The 12,101-nt window shown below is 44.1% G+C and overlaps 1 long non-coding RNA gene across 2 annotated transcripts in view; it reads left to right on the top strand.

The window, feature by feature from the left end:
- Positions 1-577: 577 nt before the first annotated feature.
- The window catches only part of LOC132508072 (uncharacterized), a 33,030-nt gene continuing 21,506 nt past the window's right edge, over positions 578-12,101 (top strand). For both annotated transcript variants that reach the window (XR_009536412.1, XR_009536411.1), the window contains exon 1: positions 578-2,139. This is a non-coding gene — a long non-coding RNA (uncharacterized LOC132508072). The remainder of the gene's footprint in view (positions 2,140-12,101) is intronic.

Here is a 12,101-nt window from a genome sequence, read left to right as displayed (position 1 = left end):
ACCTCCCTTTTCCTCACTTGGACTAAATTCATGTGTAGTTCCAGTCAGACCCCTTTCCTCCGAAGCTGTTAGGTGTCTCCCTTGCCCACCAGGTGCACACACAAGCCGTGGCTGTGACTGAGTCCTCCACATCTGGCCCCCGCGCGTGCTTAGCAGCCAGCCTCTTCCACTGCCGTATTTGATCCCATGCTCCTGCTACAGTGAATTGCTTGCTGTTCCTGAGTAACTCTCACTACCCCTTTCTTGCCTCCACACAATTTTTCTGCCTCTTAATTAGAGTGCCACCTTTCTTCTCTTCTGTTCCTTTGAGGCCTGTCTCTAACTTTTCCTGACACTGTCCAATTCTAACTCTCATAGCCACTTGGAGTAGTCTTTGTTCAGCATTATTTGTACCATTCTTTTAGGATCCTTAAGAAGAGGAATTGGCTTACTTTTGTACCTACTTGAATGTTTATGGCAGAGCATGCAACTGTTTTCAAATGGAGCTTTCCCTAAATTGCAAGAAACCATTCTCATTGCTTTTGTAGGTTATTTTTTTATTTTATTTTTTTTTTGCGGTACGCAGGCCTCTCACTGTTGTGGCCTCTCCTGTTGCAGAGCACAGGCTCCGGACGTGCAGGCTCAGCGGCCATGGCTCATGGGCCCAGCTGCTCCGCGGCATGTGGGATCTTCCCGGACCGGGGCACAAACCCGTGTCCCCTGGATCAGCAGGCGGACTCTCAACCACTGCACCACCAGGGAAGCCCTGTGGGTTATTATTTTAAAAAACTTTTTTGGATTTACTTTTCTGGATAACTTAAGCCATAAAGAGTACTTGTTACAGGCAATGCTGTACATGTAGAATACTTTATAGTTTGCAAAATATTTGTCCTTTTATGAGATGCATTTAAAAATACACTTGAAGAAATCAAGGGACAGCTTGATAATATATCTTAATTTCAGCAAGGCAGAGTTATTTATTGTAATCGTGATAGCAAGATTTCATATAGGCAATAGTACACTTGAGTGGACTTTAATTTTGAACTTCTGTTTTGATGTGTTTAATAGTTATTTGTCAACATGTCAAGTTCCATAAAGCTCTGTCCTGTCCAGTTTAAATTGTGTGTGTGTGTGTGTGCGCGCGCACGCACGTGCATGCATGCGCATGTGATCAGTTTACGGGGGACACAAAGTATGGAGGGAAGCTAAAAGAGAATTACAATTCAGAAAGATTTTGGGCTGAAACATAAGTAAAACCAACAAGAAACAGTTTAGGTGGGAGAATTGTAAATCTAGTTAGGATTTTTAGAAATTGCATTTGCAAGTCCAAAATATGGACAGGAATCCGTCTTGGCATTTTTTCAAGTGAGAGCCAATGTGTTAGTTTATTGCAGGCTTTTTATGGGTCAAGCATGATTTCTTTGCCTTAGAAGGTGGGAATGCAACCTTGGTTTAGAACACATTAATTACACAAAGCCATCTTCATTCATTGATTGCCAGTTCTCATTTGCAACTGGTGTTTGATTTTGGGTGTCTTTGTTGTTTTTAAGTGAAACATTGCTTAGCTAGGTTCCATTCAAAGGAGGAGGAGGTCGAGGATGGTGAATAGACGGTAGCCCGTGTTAGCAGCTTTCCAGGCATCTCCCTTGCAGTGTTTTGCTGTCCTAGGGGGCAGATCTGAAGCCATGAGTGGAGATGACCTCATTGTAAGAAGAATCATTACAATGCCTGGATCTATCCAGTAGCGGAATGGCTTACCTAGTGGAACGAGCATCTGTTCCCCAAAGTTCTTAGCAAAGGTGTTGGTGATCATGTCTGGGACAGTGCATCCGGATTTCCTAGTATTTGGCAGGAGGCAAAGTAGATAGGCTCCGAGATCTCTTCTTACTCCTCAATCCTGTGATATCAAGTAATTCACAGTGCTGGGGGCGCTTGGATTGTTCTGTATTTCAGTCAAGTTTTATCAAAAGGAAAATAGAAAAAGTAGTGGGAAGAACTGCTCTTATTATTGTAACATATAAACTGCTTGATCTTTATTTGTCCTCATCTTTCTCAGTTGCTTATAAATTTTAAATGGGAATATTGAGTGAGGATCGGAGACAGGACGCCTTCATCACATTTGGATTTGAGATGTGCATCTGACAGCAGGGTGTATTTACGGTCAGTATTTTAATAGGCCCTTAGATGTCAAACTTAGTTTAGAGGTGCTTCTTTTTATCACCTGGCAAATGGTATTGTAATAATATAAATATAGTGTGTCAAGACCATTCTTGATGTCAGTGGACTCCATACTTAAATAGCAAATTCTGTCAGTAAAAAAAATTCTATACACTACTAATGTATTTATAAATCATATGCGTGTACTTTTGTTGTAATTATAAAGCCTTCACAAGAAGACATTAAAATAGGATAATATGAAAAAAAAATTCTAATATTTTCTTTCCACATACCAGTAGATGATCTTGCATTAGCACCTGAAACATACATACCTCACTTTGGAAACCATTGCTCTTTAGCATAGAACTTGGGATCTTGGTTTCCCTTTTGTTTTTAAGCTGAAGAGTTTCTAGCAACTTACAGGTGCATAGATCTATGTAAATTAATAAAAGGATATGAAATGTAAGAAGGGTCCATGCTGTGTATAAAATGTTTTGCAAAGCATGTGAAGAATGTAAGATGCATGCCCTTGAAAAGTAGACTGGTAAGGGGCGGGTGGCAACTTTTTTTGAGTATTTAGCACACGTAGTTTTGAACATGATGCTGGGACCTAAGAGAAGTCAGGACTGAAGAGAGATTTGCATTAATATGCATAGGGTGATCTTTGAAACCTAGAAATAGATGATATCTGTAAGGCAGTATATAGTCAAAAGAACAAGCAGCTGAGTATAAAACTTTGGAAAGCCCTCACTTTTAGAGGATGGGTAGAGAAGGAGCTAGGAACCGTAACTGAAAGAGCAGTCGAAGGGGTAGGAGGGTTACCAGGATATACAGGCCCGCAGAAGCGAAGAGTGAGCAAAAAAAAGCTGGGTAGTCAGGGCTGTGAACTACCATTCATTCAGTGAGTGCTGCTCTGTGCCAGCGTGGATTAAACACACTCTTAACAGCAGAGTCCATCCTCCAGATGTTCCCCTGAGGTCAAGGGAGGGTGGTTTCAGGAAACTAGAAGGGGTGGAAGCTGAGTGGCAAGGAAGGAGCAGGTGTAGACCACTGACTGGAAAAGCAAGGCAGTGTCACATGGCAGACGTCTATCCATGCCACCAAGGCCTTTTTCCAAGAGACCTAAAGCCCTGATGGCCGGAGAAACCTATTTGTAGTTGACAGGAAGAAGTGCTGACAGTTTAAAAGGAACTGTGAGGGCATTCATTTTTTAGGCCTAATTTATAATTTTAGGCTTAATTTATAATTAAAATGTTGACATAAAATATTTAGAAATGACTGAATAGGCCATATTTAAATATAGCCTCTGAACCCATGCTCTTGGATGTTTCCAACCTCAGGGATGTATAAAGTGTACCAGCCTTCATTGGTAGCATGAAAATAGAGCATACCTCGAGTTACTCATTCGCTGTTGGTTGAACAAGGAGATACGAACCTTGTGATATCCTCTCTGGCCACAGTTTAACCCCTGAGATCCATTTTACTATTTTAAATTGACAAACGTAACAGTGGCTATTTCCTTGAAAAAATTCCTACAAGTGGAATTTCTGAGTTAAAAATACACACACTGGCTGTCATTGGTTACAGGGCTGTGTGTCCAGAACGTTTGCCTGGGGAAGTGGTGGAGGAGCCATTTGGAAGCTCTTGGTAGCGCTGTGAGGAGTTTTTAAAAGTACATTGAAGTGCTTTTGTTCAGGTGTAAAGCCCTTTGAGGGGTGGGTGGTGTGCAGTGTGCTAGTGTGTGGTTTACAGCCGTGAAAAGCTGGATGTTAACTCATGACTGTTTTACGTACCAACGTTTGTAGACTGTGAATTAGGATGGATTCAAGACTATCCCTCACAAGAATACCACTTAGTTGCGTTTCAGCATGCTCTCTCCAGAGGGAAAGAAAGAACCCAATTAAAGCCACCAAGTCAGGAATCATATGTATGGCCCTAGATATGCCTGTCTGTATGTCATGCAAATGTCAAATGGCCTGTGTCTTGTAGCAGGAAGAAAATATTTTCGAGTCAGTGATGTAGAGGAAATAGCATTGGCTTCTTTCTCAGCCTATAGGTAAACCTGGGTTCAAATCCATCACTGCCATTTAGAATCTAAGTGACTTTGAATAGTAAACTCAAGTCATATCCCTGAATCTCACAGTCCTCCTCTCTAAAATGAGGATAACCACCTGCTTTATTGGGTAATGAGCATTGAGCTCTGTTCCTGTACTTGGTAGAAATTAAAACACAAAAATGTGTTTCTTGTTAGCTGTCCACAAGGTAGCACTCCCTGGAAGAGGCACTTGTGCAAATGCATTGCTGGACCGGGACATCCAGTCTGTATACATGTGAGTGTTCCAAATATTTGAAGATTGTGATATTTTGAAGGAATATCAGTGGGAAATACCTTAGCTCTTAAATGCTTTGGAACTTTTCTTCAAAGTTATCTTGTTTTTTATTAGTCTTGTTGAGGGTCATTTTTAGTTCTTCATGATAAACAATTCAACCAATACGTACAGATATAAAATAAGTAAAATCCCTTATTTTTTCATTTATACCTTGCAAGTGGTTTTCCTTTTGTTTTGGTTTTGTTGACTGGTGGGTTGATTAGTTTGTGTTTTGATATTTCAAATTCAAAATGCTACTATTTTTTAATGATCGTTTGCATTGTCTACAGCTAGAAAGTCCTATGCCCAGTGGTCAACCTATTGACAAAGACTGCTCCTGAACTAAACTGGGTCACTGTGATTTAAAACACCTTGCAAGCTCTAACTACAAAGCTCACCAACTCTATATAAAACCAGATTTTAATTGGCTTGTGTTAGGCTCTAATAAGAAAGCCTGCCACTTTAACAAAATGCCACAGACTGCTGGTATATGCAAAAGCTCCCAGTGTGAGGGAGGCCTGCAGCTTGATGTCACGGCTCAACTTTCAATGCCATTTCCATAAAGAGTGTCAACATGACCGTAGAAAGTGAAGTTTACTAGTATTTTTTGGTTTGGTTCTTGAAAGTCTAACTACAAGCCTAAGAGAATAAATCTACTTGTTGTGGGCTGTTGTGACTACCATCAGATTCCTGGGAGAAGACAGATTAGAAGGAAAAATGCATTTCGAAGAAAATACTTTTAATGCATCAAGACAATGAAGTGACCTTTAAGTCCAAACATAGAGGTTTGGCTCTCTCATATTCTAAGCTGGTTCTTTATTAAAATAATTATAATAAAATAAGGAAAAAGTCCAGTGTCAAACATTTCCACTTAAAGGGTTGAAACTAGCTGGTGCCCAATTAACCTGTGTCCAGAGCTGATTTTTAGCCGTACCCACCTGTATGGCCCTGCCAGTTACCATATCAAAATACTTCTGTCTAGTTAGGAATAACCACTGGCCTGACTACCCCAAGTGATGCCTACTGCTTCAGCCATCCTGTCCCTCAGCCCCCCACCAGCCTCCTCATGATGCAGCAGTTAGAGGGGTGACACCGGGCAGAGAAGGGGCTTGTTGGACCACATACCAGCACTGGTCCAGGATCTGGTCTGATTAGCCCATGCCCTACTAGTTGTTAAATACCATATTTTGAATGTTCATCCCTGTCTTTTTCAAGGATGGCTGAACGGCACAGCAGTGGATAATCCAAAAACCTACATTTGGCAAATTTTTTCTTAGTACTGAGTATAGGAATGTGATGTATGATTAAAATGGTCAAATGCCAAACTGCTGGGAACACCAAACCTCAGGCAGAACATCACATGGTTGCTTAGCTCTCTGAACTCTTCTGTACTGTTGTACCTTCTCTTTTTTTCATATACACAATTTTTTTTTCCACTGCAGCCTGAGAGGACATTGCCCGTTTTGTTTTGTCCTTTTATCATTAGATCTTGACGTGGGTACCTTAAGTCATGTAGTGTCAGTGTCAACAGAATACTGCCAATGACAAGATCGCTGTCAAACCTGATCTCCCCAAGCTACTGTTTTAACACTGAGATCCATTTACTTTTCTTTTAGGGAAAGGTAAAATGTAATTCTGCCCTGTGGTTTACTGCTTCTACCAGACATTTTGTTAGTCTCCCAAAGATGTAGCTATCTGTTCTTTTAAAGTCTGGGGGGCAGTGATTGTTTCTTGTCATTTGGAATGAAGCAGTGTGGTGTGAGAATTTAGAACATGGGCTCTGAACTCACCTGTGTTTGAGTTTCAACCCTGCCCCTTACCTATGTGACCTTAGGCAAGTCATTCAACGTAGCCATAAAATAAGGATGATAAAAAGTTAATTACCTCTTAAATGTGATAAAAGTATTATTAAGTGCTTGGAGCAGAGTATTCAATAAATGTAAGCCAAACACAATAAGCAACCTAATTATCTGACCCCATATAAGCTGTTTGAATGTTTGGTGTCTGAATTGTTGGAGAGTGCCAGGTAACGTTGGGAAAGTCACTTGATCCTTCTGAGTTTTAGTAAAATGAACAATACCTACCTCCCAATGTTGTTTTGAGGCTTAAATGAGATCATGTGAAATAACCTATAGGACAGTTTACTCAACAAATAATTACTGAGTGCCTTTATGGGGTACAGCAATGAAGCAGATACACAGTTTTGGTATTCATGGAGTTTACACGGAGCAGGACTAAATAAATACCGATTTTCAATCAGAGAAGGCAAAGAAATGCCACATATATATATATACATACAAGTTATAAAATCGCATATGGTTCTCTTTCCTGAAGAGAGCAGGTTTTATCCTCCACAAAATTACTGAAGCTTTCTAGTCACTAGCTGCTGCAAACATTATGTCACTAGTACCAAAACAAGGGGCAGGAGTTGGTGACTGAGGGATTTATAGATGCCTGAGCATGAATTTAAGGCTGCTTTCTGGAGCGTGGACCTGAGTTGTACCAGAATTGATCAGGTCTGCCAGTGGTTACCATTCTCCTGTGGGAGCAAATGTGAAACGAAATCTGGACTGGATCACTGCCTGTAGTGATCTGGAGCCCTGGGGGGTAAACCTGGGCTCCAGGGCATAGGTGGTATTTTTAAATCTCTCTTAGTTGAAGGTCATGCCTGGAAAAGGGGTGTGGGAAGTGAACAGATGGTTTTATACATAGTGTCAAATAGGAGACTTTGTTGTTCTGGACCCTGGTTTATAGTCTCAAATCTTTCAAGGTTCTGAAGGGGCCTCTGGGAAGCCGATGTCAAAACAGGATTGGAATTTTTAAGAGATTAGGGGGAGAGCCTATGAAGGATAAAAGGGGGAGAGCGGGAATAGCCTATTAAAGCCTTTGGACCATGGTGCAGTTCTCAAACCTGTGAGGGAGAAAGGCGAGAAGAAGGGAAGAATGGGGTAGCAAAACCCTCAGATTGCAGTGCAGTTCTGAGAAAGCTTCTGCCAGACCCATGGGGTGCCCTCAGAAGCTGCCCAGGAGAGAAACCCCGTGTGGGGCAGGGATGGGCCAGCGCTCTCCCCTCGCTCAGCTGTCAGTGGCCGGGGGCAGCCTGGGGAGGGGGTGGAGAGCATAGCCTAGCATGAAGACAGTAGTGGGTCCAAACAGGCAACCGCAGGGGCTATCAGTCAACTAGACTTCCCACAGCTGGTTGGTTGTCTTGAAGGAGATTTTAGCAGTACACTTTCAGGGGTGCTGCAGACCCTAAACTGCATACCTTTTTTGGGGAACTGTGGCATATGAAGATAGGCCCTTAAGAATCCTATAGGTGAAAGGACCCATATCTAGATCACTGTTAAGTTTTGATCATCTATGTATCAGGCACTGGGGCTGCAACCCAGAGCATGATAGAAGGGTCCCTGCCTTCAGGCAGCTTGTAGTCTGCTGGGCAGACAGGTAGCCAGGTGCCATGAGAGTATCACAGGTGTATGTTCCTCCACATATGGTGGTCATCAGGTCCCTCTCTGGAGGCCAGGTAACCTGGGCTTTGCAGGCTGAGGAAATAGCAAGTACAGAGGGCCGGAGGCAGGAAAGAACTTAGCCTATTCTAAGAATGGGAAGAGGGCTTATATATGCTGGAGAGAAGCAAACACTCCAGGGATAGAGTGGCATGGGCTGAGGTTTAGAGGTGAGCAGGAGACAAGGCTTTGGTGGCTGTGGTGAGGCTTTGGGGCTTTATTTTAAATGCAATGGGAAGAACTGAAGATGTTCAGAGCAGGAGAGTGACATGCTATGACTTACATCTAGTCAAGAGCATTCTTCCTGCCATGTGGACAGTCACTTGGAAGGCGATGAGTGTGGTAGTGGAGACAGATTAGGAGAGTATAACTAACTCAAGCAAAAGACGTTGGAGACTTGGACCTGAGTGGGAGCAATAGAGAAGTGGGCTGATGTAGAACGTATTTTAGAGGTAGAATCACCTGGGCCTACTGATGGCTTCTCTGTGGACGAAAGAAAAGGAATCAAAGACGACTCAGATTCCTGGCTTAATCAGCTGAGTGGAGGGTGATGCCATATACTGAGATGGTGGAGAATATGAGAGAAGGAACAGATTTGGGAGGAGTTTGCTAAGAAAATTAGTAACTCACCTTTGGACATGTTTGGGATGTGTGTTAGCCGAGCGGTAATGTCCAGTACATTGTACTTGAAGCAAGTATGTCTCGGTGGACATATGCTCGGTGGACGTATTCTGGGGGCTGCAGGTATAAATTCCAGAACTGTCAACCTGTGGAAGGTATTGAAAGCTGTAGGACTGGGTGAAATCACTTAGAAAAGAGAAGAGGTAGTAGGCCCAAGCCCTGAGGAACCCAACATTCAGAAGTTAGGTAGAGGGCGGCTAGGAGGCAGGAAAGGAGAGAAGAACCGGCATTGGGGATGGGGTCAAGCAGCACAGAGAGGGGGTTCCTTCAGGGAGGGAACACTCGCTGTCCAGTGCCGCAGAGACCAGGGCCAGCGAGACGGAACGAGAAACGTCCTGGCAACACCAGGGCACACTGGTGATCTTAACACGATCATCTTCAAGTGTGTCGTGAGGACAGAAGGCAGATTAATGGGAGATGAGAAAGTAGAAACAGCCTGTTTAGACCTCCCGATTCAAGAGTTTTGTTGTGACAGGGGACAGAGAGGAGGAGGACGTGGGGTCTGGGGAGTCTTAAATTCTCATTTAGGTAGAAGTTGTGAAAAGAACATTGCAACTCATACTCTTCACCCCACTTCGCTGGGATTAGATTCTCAAACAAAAAGAGAACGCAAGCCGCCCCCACCTACTACTGGGTGGGCAGTGCCTGGGTCAGCAGGGCTGCCGCTGCTCAGGACCGTCAGGGTGGCCGGGCCCTGAGGGACTGGGAGGCAGGTCCCCGTCAGCAGGAAACCAGTGTCCAAGAGCCCTTGGACGTTGGGTCTGAGTGGTGCCCTTGAGGCGTCTGACCAGCTCTGAGGTGGTGAATCCGAGGCTCCTCTAAGAATGCTGACTGGTAAGTAAGGCTGCCTCCGAGGACTCGAATAAAGGAACTGTAACAGGAGGGGCAAGAGGCCTTCTCCCACCTCAGCAAATGCGAGCAGCAGCTACAGGCAGGACAAAGGTCAGCACTGGGGACTTACGAACGTTAAGACTGACACTGGACAAGTAATGAGGTCTGGCTCTGAGATCCAGCTGCGCTGTGACCCACCATCGAGGGCTTCCTGGCCGTGGGGCAGAAAGCACCACCACGTGTCAGCAACACGGTCAGTCACGAGCCCAAGCCATCTCTTGTCAATTCCTTTGTAAGGGTTTCCGAAACTCCTGATTGCCTTTGGCAGGCAGATGACCTGGGGAACAACTGTCATGGCAAGGGCCGCAACTCACCCTGTGAAGGTCAGGGAAGATGTGCTTGTCAGAGTTGCAGTAACTTCACCAAGAAGACTTGAGCTGGAATTTGCGAAGGTGGGAAAGTCACTCAGGTGAAACTATAGCCCTTGGCTATTCGTTCATCAGAGAAGTGTGACATAGTGAGCAATTGAAGAATCCTAATTTGCATGGAAAAAAAAGGGAAAATCTGATTTCAAGTTAGGAGATTGTGAGTATTAAGCAAAGGGAACTTGAGATGTTAACGCCTGGAAGAAATCAGTATTTCCCAGATACCCCTGAAACAGAGGGCTCAGACTGGAATATGGAAGCCCTGAAATAAGGGGTGGCAGAGGGGCAGTAAATGTCCAAAAATGATAAAAGTACACAGAAAGCCGGAACCCTGCATGAAGAAGTGTGGTGGAGAGTATTTGGGTGGAGGTGAAAGGAGAGAGTATCAGAAGTGATCTCACCATGGGGGCTCTGTAAAACTTAGGGACCGCAGGCCATTACCAGCGTCTGTAGGCCATGGCTTCTGCAACCCGAATCCAAAGAGGGGCAAGATGTGGTAAAAAATAAGCATGTATTTCAGCTCTTTGAACCCTTACTAGAACGTTCACTCTGCCAAAAGAGTGCATTTGTTAGATTTTTGACATGTCGGTTCCGTCTTTGAGAAGATGAAGGAAAGGTGAGGGTCAAGCATCTAGATATACTTCTCACCAAGAAGGAAAAATGCATCATTGCCAAGATCACAGTGATGCGTAGAAAGGTATTGAGACCAAAGTGGAAAAGTGTGAAAACTCAAACAAAACAGAGCACAAGCTGTGCCCAGCTTCTAGCCAGCGAGGGCCTGGATAAGCAGAGATATCGCTCCGAGACAGGGCAGAGTCCAGCTCTGCGGTCTAGAAGGCTCGCCTTTCATGAGGTGTAGATTACAGAGTTTAGAAAACTATAGGTAGGATTTCATGGCCAGAAACGAAAAAGGGACTATGGTGCAAAAGAGATGGAGTCCTAAAGAAGGCCCTTCTGTCACACGAGCACATGATTGACCCGAGGAGGAGGAGGTGGCTCAGGTGCCTCGCAGACCCTGAGCGAGATGGAGCTCTCCAGTGGATGGTGGGAACCGGCAGGAAGGCCTAGGCCAGTGAGGCTGCGGCTTTCCAACCAGGGCTAGTCAATACTTAGAAATTGTGTGCAAAGGTTAAGGGAGGAGGAGAGTGAGAAGAAATAGCAGAACCCTGTGTTGGGGAGGGATAGGTAAAGACAGACCCCAGAAATGATGGGCACCACCCAGAAAACATGGCTTGGTCAGTGTGTTTCTCTGGTCCAGAATCAGGCTTTTTGCCTGTTGGGTCTGTGGGTCAAGGGGCAGACCTGAACTCTAAGCCAGCCCTGGTCGGTCAGGCTCACACCTGACACTGAAAAGCTCTACTTTGAATACCCTAAACTGTGCTCAATGTGTGTAGTTCATGTGTGTTACGAGGCCACGTGCCGCTGTCTAAGTCTGTGAGATGGCAACATCAGAATTGCTTGGCCCTTGTGTTACCAATGCAGATTCCTGGTCGCCCTTACCTTCCTTCTCTCCCCAACCAATTCAGAACACCTAAGCATGGAGGGAGCTCCAGGAATCTGCATTTCAAACATGGTCCTCAGAAGGTTCTATCCAGAGAGAATTTCAGAACCACTGGGCTGAGTCAAGCCTGCCAGCACCTTGTTGCCCAGGGCCCTCATGAGTGTGTGGGCTTACAGCCTGAAAGTGCCTTTTTATCTGCCAGAGCATGGCTGCAACCTAACTTATGGGCCCTCTAGATTACCTATAGAATAAGGCCTTTAAAAAAAAAAGTTATACTTTCTAATGGTTAGATTTGCAGTGATTCTTGCAATCCTGCACATTAGAAAAATACAGATACCCAGGCCACACCTCAGACCAGTTAAGTCAGGATATCTGGAGTGGGGCCCCAGGCACGGTATTTTTGTGTTTTGTGGGGTTTTTCTCGTTTTTTTTTTTTGTTTTAAGCTTTCTAAGCAGTTCTGATGTGCAGCCAGGGTGGAGAACCACTGCTGTTTAAATGTTAGAAAAATGTAACACTTTTTTAAAGGCTCTATTCTACATGATACCTGTTTCTTTTCAAATCAACAAATAACTCCTCTCCATTTCTTCTCCATCAAAAATAGTGCTCTCAGAATTAGAAAGGATGAAACAAACATGGTTAAAAGAGAACAAC

Source organism: Lagenorhynchus albirostris, chromosome 17 (genome assembly GCF_949774975.1).
Source record: "Lagenorhynchus albirostris chromosome 17, mLagAlb1.1, whole genome shotgun sequence".
NCBI classification, from domain to species: Eukaryota; Metazoa; Chordata; class Mammalia; order Artiodactyla; family Delphinidae; genus Lagenorhynchus; species Lagenorhynchus albirostris.
Note: the sequence above shows the minus strand (reverse complement) of the source record. Positions and strands in the feature narration are given on the sequence as shown.